This window comes from Falco naumanni, chromosome 12 (assembly GCF_017639655.2).
Source record: "Falco naumanni isolate bFalNau1 chromosome 12, bFalNau1.pat, whole genome shotgun sequence".
Classification (NCBI taxonomy): Eukaryota; Metazoa; Chordata; class Aves; order Falconiformes; family Falconidae; genus Falco; species Falco naumanni.
Window position 1 is genome coordinate 13,823,004 of NC_054065.1, and position 8,616 is coordinate 13,831,619.

Here is an 8,616-nt window from a genome sequence, read left to right on the forward strand (position 1 = left end):
ATCCAAATGCTTCAAAACACCTTCTCAGCTGATCTGTCACTGATACAGTTCTGGAGCAGGATGAGGCCTCATCTCATGCAGATTTGTAGGTTAGGGCCATATCTCACGCCTCCCTAGGCATATCCCATAGCTTCTCAGAGCTATTTTGATGAGGCCTTTGCCTCTACCATGAATCCTCCAGCAAAAGTGACAGTCATGTCAGCTTCTACAGTGCCTGCTTTTACAGCCTACTGTGACATGCACCAATTCTTATTCTTGGCATGCCCGGGCTCAGATCCTTTAAAGTTCAGGTCATTCTCCAGACTAAGATGAATCCTTTTGTCTCAGGATTGATGCTCTCCTTTTGACCCTGCTCGACAGAGGCCTCTTCTATTCTGGATGCTCTTGCCAGGTTTCCATGAAGTTTGTCCAGAGGAGGTAGGGACCGTGATCACTGTTTTACAGCACTGTCAGATAGAGGATGTCTGCCTTTGTCTTTCAGTTTATGGTTTGGGTTGATAGTTAAAGGTGAATGACTGCAGACTTTCTGTGGGTCTGCTGGAGTCAAGATTTTGAACTCTTTCCTCTCCTAGGAACTAGCAAACTTGGAGGTGAGGAAAACAAGATGTGCAATTAACATAAAATTCTGGCACAATATCGTGATTCACAGTACCACCTGGGTTTTCTTTTCTGTGCTCATCACCTCTGTCTCTTACTGAACGCCCTCTGTGCACAGAATACCTATGATGCCAAGCTGTAATCCACATCACATTCAGCAACCGTACACATGGTTAAAAAACCCACGAAAACAACAGATCACAACATTTCACTGACAAGGAGAATGTGATCTTTCCTACCTCCACCAAAACCTCCCGTTGAACAACTTGCTGTGAAAGGAGCTGCACAGGTCTATAGGAGGTGCTCTCCTTCGTGCCACTTGGTTCGTTAGTCATTTCAAAGTAAGGGTTGAAAAGTATGTTTCAGTTGGAAAAAAGGGACTAAATAGTCTCCTTCAACCTAGTTTCACTCCAAGCTCTCAGCTGCATTGTAGTTACCTTTACTATCTCCAGCAATCAAAGAGCATCTTCAGGCAAAATAAGCATTAATACTTCTATACTACTGTCTATCCAAACCCACTAATATCCCCAAATTATTATCATATCATCATACTGCCTACTGCCTGCCTTTTGCTGTTGGAAGAGCTGACTCAAGGCACTGTGAAGCAGCTTATCTCCACTGACAACAGTGGTGGGACACACAGACTCTGTCTCGCTGGCCCTGACTCATGTTCCTACACATTCGGGCTGTCTCGTTTGAAGGCACCATGAAAGGTGCCACACTGCATGAGCCCTGTTCAGTGGCAAGCATGTCTTGCTCAGTAATTCTGGATTTCATCAGAGGTCTAACAAGTATTAATGCTGTATCCAGAAGAAAAATGCCTGCATTTTGGTCATCTAACAGGAAGAAAGGTAGGATCATTCCATTCTTTCTTTACAGCAAAGAAATTGCTCTGAACATGGAAAGAGCCCTGTTCAGATCATTCGGACCACCCCCTGACTCAAATGCTGTCGTGCAGTCATATAACCATGAACTTCAACATCATTACAGAAGGCTATCATTAGAGAAAGAGGTCCTGGTTAGCACAGGTATCCACACACCTCTGAGAAACAAAAGGACTGTGACAGATCTGGGAATCTCTCTTCTACACACTGCTCCAGGGGTAAATCGCAGGAGTCTTGGCAGGCATCATGAGGGAAACTATCAGCTTCCTGATGTTTGTTGTAAGTGACCAGAGAAGCTCATAAACCCACAAATAAATTAATTTGTACTGCTAAATCAGTCCTGCACATGGTGTTTTTTCTAGAAAATACAAATAATAGAAATTAATTTGTCAGTCTGTATTTAGGCCCCAGCCTGTTCCACAACAAAATGTTGAGGAAAACTGGTTGAAATAATTATTCACAACTTATGCAATCATTCTTTTTACTCCTGAAGGCTAATGGAGTGAAAACACACTTTCCAGACCTTTGCTAATGACAAAGTCAGAAATAATGATCGGGGACCCTTATGTTCCTCTTATAATGAGGAAAGCAACACAAAATGATAGGGATGTGAGTCCTCAACAATCACTTGTTCTTTATTTAAAAGGCAAATGGAGCATTCAGATGAGTTCTTTAAGTTAATGGAGCCACAAATAAGGTTCTGGGGCAAGGGGTTTTCACAGATAATGAAACAACGGGCAATACCTTCTCTGGCGGACAGAAATATTTACAGATGTTGGGATTTCACTGACAGAGAGGCAATCTAAAAGCCAGCTCTGTGAGGGTAAGCCAAATCCATCCTTTATTCCTCATCCCTGCCAAGCCTGCAGACACAGTCCCCCTGGGGTGCAGAGGCATCCGTGCCCAGCCTGGGTTTCAGGTGCTGGAGCGGTGCAGGAAGGTCACAGGCACTGTGAGCCCCAAACCAGATTCAGAGAAAGGGCCACAGTGCATTTGAAAATTAATCCTCACATGCCTGTCACCCAAAACTCATGTCCCCCCGCTCCATACCCTTGCCTGAAGCACAGATGCTGGCACCAAACTAGCTGCACAAGACACCCAGCAAGATGAAGTGACCCAGTGACTCCTGCTCAACTGCTCTTTGCTGGGGCTCGTGAGGCTGGACACACCGAGCCCAGGAGGTCCATCAGAGGAGCCCCAGGCAGCAGCTTGGATAGTTTTACTCCAAGGCTAGGAGAAGTCCGAGGGTGTCATCCACAAGATGCCCAGCTTGAGAGGGAAGTGGCAGAGTATGAGAAGTCCACCAGGCTCTTTGCTGATGGTCAGATGCGATTTCTTTGACATCTGGAAGAAGTGAGAGCCTAGAAAGACTTCTGCCCTGCAAGGTCCTTCTTGCTGAAGGAGACTTGTACCTGTTGCTTTCTCACAGGCTGGTGAAGGCAACAGCAGAGTGGAGACCCCATAACCTTGGGACAGCACTTCAGTTCCAGGTCTCTGGAGGGATCTATTTTTTCACCACATCACCACATGAAGCAGGTTCACGTTTCCCTCCTGGTTCTTGTCGTACTCATCAGTTCTCCTGTAAATAGACCTGACACAACAGCCGTAGGCTGAGGACTTTTAGAAGGAGAGACTTTAACTCCTTGGTCGCTAGCACCACATACATTAATTTTACACTACTGCTTTTACCTCTACTGCAGCAAAAGGACAGCCAGGCTTAGGTGCGATCTCTGTCATACAGTCCTGAGTCACCGCTCTCTCTGTAGAAACACAGGAGGGGATACAAAGTCCCTCCTTCACTCTTAGCAAAGCCTACCCTGCAAAGGGAGGATACTCTTAGTCCTTCTCAGGCTGCTGATTCAGATGGTTAAAAAAATCCAAATGCAGGTATATGCCCACATAACTGATTACTCAGAAGTAGGAGGCAGTACATAATTCACCAAATAAGTTCTGAAAGATGCATAATTAGTAGAATTACAGTCTCTCGTTCCTTTCAAAATGAGATCATCACCGGGGAAAAAATTCTGTAACAACCACCACGATATTTATAACTCGGTATGTATCATGAAGCAGTCTCCCAGAAAGAAAGAGATAATAGTTCACAGATATGTTGGGTTTTTATCAAAGCCTGCTCAGCATTTACACATTACAACATTAGAAAAAGAAATTTAAACCCACTGATCTCTCAGGGTTAATGACAAGAGAAACAAATTTTAGAAACTGGTTCAATTCTCAAGTCCCTATTTTAATAAAGCTAACTATTTTCCTAAGCTATGATCTGATCAGCTCTCACAACAAAACACTTCGTGGCAGAAGCTTTGTGAGCGTGTTCAGTGGAAGCCCATGAGCTTGTGGAGAAGCACCCTGAAGTGATGGAGGACAGCTGCCTGGTCCTGCAGGTCAGGACTTGAGCCCAGCACCCTGGCTGACATCTGCCTGGTGTAGTCATCTGTGAAAACAGATGTGAAGACAATGTACTCAAAATATGTGACCATAAAAGACTGCACAGAATTTTGTGTGTTTACATTAAGGTTAGTGATGTTTGGTTTTGAGGGGCAAAAAAGCTACTAAAATAGAGCATCTGTCAATTATTCCATCTTTATATGTGCAACTTCTCCTTTAAGTTTTTGACTTTCACTTGAGATCCTGGATGGAATCAAGATTTTCTTAATATTTAATTGGAAATAGACTCTCCCTTTACTATCTTTACATCTTTCTATAGAAATATGAGTCTTTGACACTGCAGAGCAAACACCAGGTAGAGAAATTCTACTACAACTTTCTCTCCCTACTCTGACCAACACAGTATGAGATGCTAATCACCCTTCAAACCTTTCAGCATGAAGACTGACTCTTGAGACTCTATTAATGAAGACCCAGCTGCAGTAAGCTGGGCTCGTGGTTTGAACAGATGGTACAAGAATGCCCAAATAATGAACTGGGAAGGGCAGGTGTCCAAAAAAGTACTTCAAGTAACTTTAAATGCACATTAGACTGGGTGCAATTTGTCAGCCAATACATGAACCTTTAGTCACAAGCATAGCACCGAGCTCAGGGAAGACACAACCTGCTTTAATCAGCTTGCCCCTGATTCACTCATTGCTGGCACCACACTGTCACACTCACCTGTAAGAGACTAACACTAACATACGCAACCAGCTAAAAACAGTCTGTGCTGGCAAGAACCATTGGCAAAACAGTCAGTGATAAGATCCAAACGCATTACCCTCATATAACAGATATTTCAAGAGTTAAAAAAAATAAAATAAAAATCCTGTGTTAGGGCTGCCATGAATAAGAGTCGACCGGATCAAAAGAGTTCCTTGTTCCTGCAATCCAGATGAATGACTTGGCATTTGGCAACATTAAAACCCATTTTATTGAAACGGGCACTGCAGACTGCACCATCCTATCTCTCTGTGTAACCACTCTGTCCCCATCATTATTGGCTACTCCGTCAGTTTGTGTGTCATCCTCAGATTCTATCAGCAGCAATTTTATATTTATTTCCAGATCACCGATAGAGAAATTGAAATAACACCGGACACAGACTATTATAAAAACCTCACTCCCATCAGTCAGCATTCCCTGCTTTTTTTTGACTTTAGTCAAAATATTGCGCTGGGCCATGTTGAACACATTACAAAAGCATATTATCTCTCTGCAGTCACTCTCAACAACTGAATTTGCAATCACGTAGAAAAATGAAAGTTGTTCTGCTTAGCAGGCTCTACCTCCTTGAAAGCTATGTTGCCTGATATTAATTATATTTCTAGTTAGCAATTGAATCTCATATTTCCCTGTGCGCTATTTTACCAGATATTGACTTCAGGTTGGTCAGTCTGTAATTACCTTCTCCACTCCTCACCGCCCTCTAAAGTACTGGCAAAACCTAAGAACTTTGCAGTCATTTGTAACATTGCCAGCACTCCCAGGTTTATTAAAACCAGACGTTTCCTGAGCCAACCCTCTCAAGACTCCTAGGTATATGTTATCCTAACAAATGATGTTTAGCAGACTCTTCGGTTACTTCTTCTTGGAAGTAATCACCCTTATCTAAGCCCATATGCTGTGGCTTTTAAAATACAGAGTGGAAATCATGACATAATGCCTTTGACTCCCTGACTTCATTATCATCTCTTCAATTATCTCTGCCCGATAATGCCAGCATTCCGCCTGTTCCCAAGCCTGCAGAAGGTCCTCATAGCCTCTACCCCCTCTCGCTCATGTGGTGTGTTTAGCTGTCCCCTGCTCCAGCAACCCCTTTTCTGCTGCCCCTTTCCCCTCTCCAACACTGAAGGGGTGTTGTGGACAAGGAACAGCAAGCAAGTCCTGGAGGAAGGTCAGGAAGGATTCCCAATAACTGCCTAGGGATTCAGAGGCTTACTGCAATTCACCTAAAGGTTAATAGGGCCAAAAGCCCTGCCTGCAATTAGGGGAAAATTGCACAAGGAGAAAAATTTGCTCCTATCCTCAGAGTCGCCATGCTGTTGTACAGGGCTTCTCTCCATCCAAAAAAGGTCAGGAAAGTAAGTTAACAGTTGGCACAGAGCCCATAACAAAGACAGGGACAGAAGTCACGGCTCTAAACTATTAATTTTGTGTCTTTTTCCCATTCCACTCCATCTTTTTTCCAAATTACCTGCTCTATCTTGTCTTCACTGCCACATGCACAACTGAACTAAAAGCTCTGCACTCAGAATAAATATCTACTACAAGGAGAAGCTTGTTATAGTAATAACACATTCACTGCACACACACTGCATTCTAATAACTATGGTCATGTAGAGAAATCCTCTTAGATCAAAGAAATACCGCAACGAATAATGAGAATGTTCAACAAAACTCTCTGAAGCAAACAGGGAAATGGAAAGATTGTTTGACCTTTTAATACTGTAAATACATCTGTAGTGCCCAAGGAATGGCTGCATCCCACAGCCTCCTGAAAAAACACCTGATGCCTCTAATAACACTGTCTTCCTGCATGTCTCTGTAACAGCCACATGGCTCCTCTTAGTAGCAGGACAAGACAGCTGGGATTATGTGGAGCAGCATTTCCCAGGTATTTTAGGGTCTGGGTTAGGTTTTTTTCTTCCAGGAACTGTGTCCACTGAATAGGCTAGGTCGTCAAATGCAGCATCCATTTCTTCTCAATAGTTAGGCAGTAGCAGAATATCGGGGATCTGTGGCTGCAGCCAACCAAGGGTTAATTTGTTAGTCATGACAGCCGCATGAAGAACCAGCTGCAACAACACACATGTCCCACTGGACAAGCCACACTTCACTGGGAGAAGGGCCAACAGCCTGATCTTAGAGGTCTCATAGTCCTGAAGAAGCTGTGAGGAGCAGAAGGGGGGTTTGACGAGTGCCCGAGGCAATGGCACCCGCACCTCCTCAGTATCTCCTCTGAGTGACGAAGGAAGCTGCCTCCATAATATTTCGGTTCACCCCATGCAGAAGTGTCCGCAGGAAGAAGGCTCTTCGGTGCCTGAGGTTGGGAGCGAGCCTGTACACTCGGCAAAGCACTTTCTGTGAGTGGCAGTGACGGGCACAAAGCATAAACTGGTCTGCTCCATGCACCTGTGCACAGGGCAAAGACCATCAAGTTAATTCTACTCTAATTATCTCCCAGACTGGGAGAAGAATAGCTGTGAAGCTGCTTTGCCTTACAGCAGGGCTGATGTGCTGGGCGCTGAAAGGTCTGCTGGATCTCTGGAAGCCAAGCTGTTGTCTGCACAGAGCCACACTGTGCCGTTGGACTCAATGATCTTAAAGGTCTTTTCCAACCTAAATGATTCCATGATTCTATGAAGACTCACCAGCTTGTTAAGAGGTACCAAGGCACAGCCCTGGGTCAGGGCTCCGAAAGAGTTCAGTTTCCATTCTGTTAGGTCTGTGAAACTCCAGTCCCAGGGATGAGTACTGATCTGTTTGCAAAATCAGCCCTAAGCTCTTGAAATCCGCCCTTTCTTATGTTCTTCCAATTACTACTGATCTCCTCATTTAAAAGCCTGTTAGTGCTGACGGGTGGTGTGATCTGCACGCTAATAGAAACAGGATTTTGGAGTCTGCAGAGCTACTTTTGGTTCGAATGTTTTAGCCACTCTTCCTTGAAAGTAGCATTAGAAAATAGTAACAGGGTGTTTAATATTACACTTAGAGAAAGCAGAACTGTTTCACTAATCTCTCACAATTCTCTGGTCATGTCAAAGGAAAGCCATGACTTACTCAGACTGCCAAAATACTTTTGAGCAAACATCACACACAAAAAAGAGAAACTGTAGGAATTAGACAGCATAGGGGAAGGGGGTAAAATATTATTTGGATGGAACTGTAACAAAGAGAAAAGTGATGAATCAACTGTCCTATTTTCACCCTGGCAAACACCATATGCCTCAAGGCTTCACCTTGGATCCCTCACTGTGTAATTTGCTTGTGTTTATGAACGATCTAGAAAGGGATGGAACTGAAATAGCAAAAATGCACTAGCCACAAATTTTTAGGTGGGTCAGTAGTAGGAAAAATTATGATGACATTCAGGAAGACCTTAGAGAAGCAACAGGCCCAAGTAAGAAAATTCCAGTGCTGAAACACCAAAGACCTGTAACATCGGAAAGGGGGAAAAGATTGCTTGCACAATTTAAAATCTAAATGGAGGTGGGCAACTTTTTCTTTAGTGAGAAAAAAAAAAAAATTCTTTACACCCATCCCATGACCTGTACCCCAGAACTGCCGAGGCCCCTCGGTGCTGCACAGTGCATCCCCCCAGCAGGCGCGTGCCCAGCACCTCGGGCACAGAATGCCACTGCGACTGAGCAGTAATTGCCCCTGTCCCACCACAGGAGGGGACACGTCCCACAGCAGGGCAGCACCTCCCCTCCTGTCCCCCTCCCCCAGCTCACAGCATGGCAGGTCCTCCTCTGCCTCCTCCTGTCACACAAACATACGCCTGGGTCCCTCAGGTGCCCCTTAGCCACTGTCTCAGTGCGGAGCACCAAGCAGGAGAGCAAAGAGGGACAGAGGATGCAGCGGGAAAGAGAAAGAGGCTGTGGTGTTAGAAGGTGGTGGAGCAGAAAAGACAGAGATAGAGCAGGGAGGAGGAATGGTCAAGAGAAGGGGCTAGGGAGAGGATGCT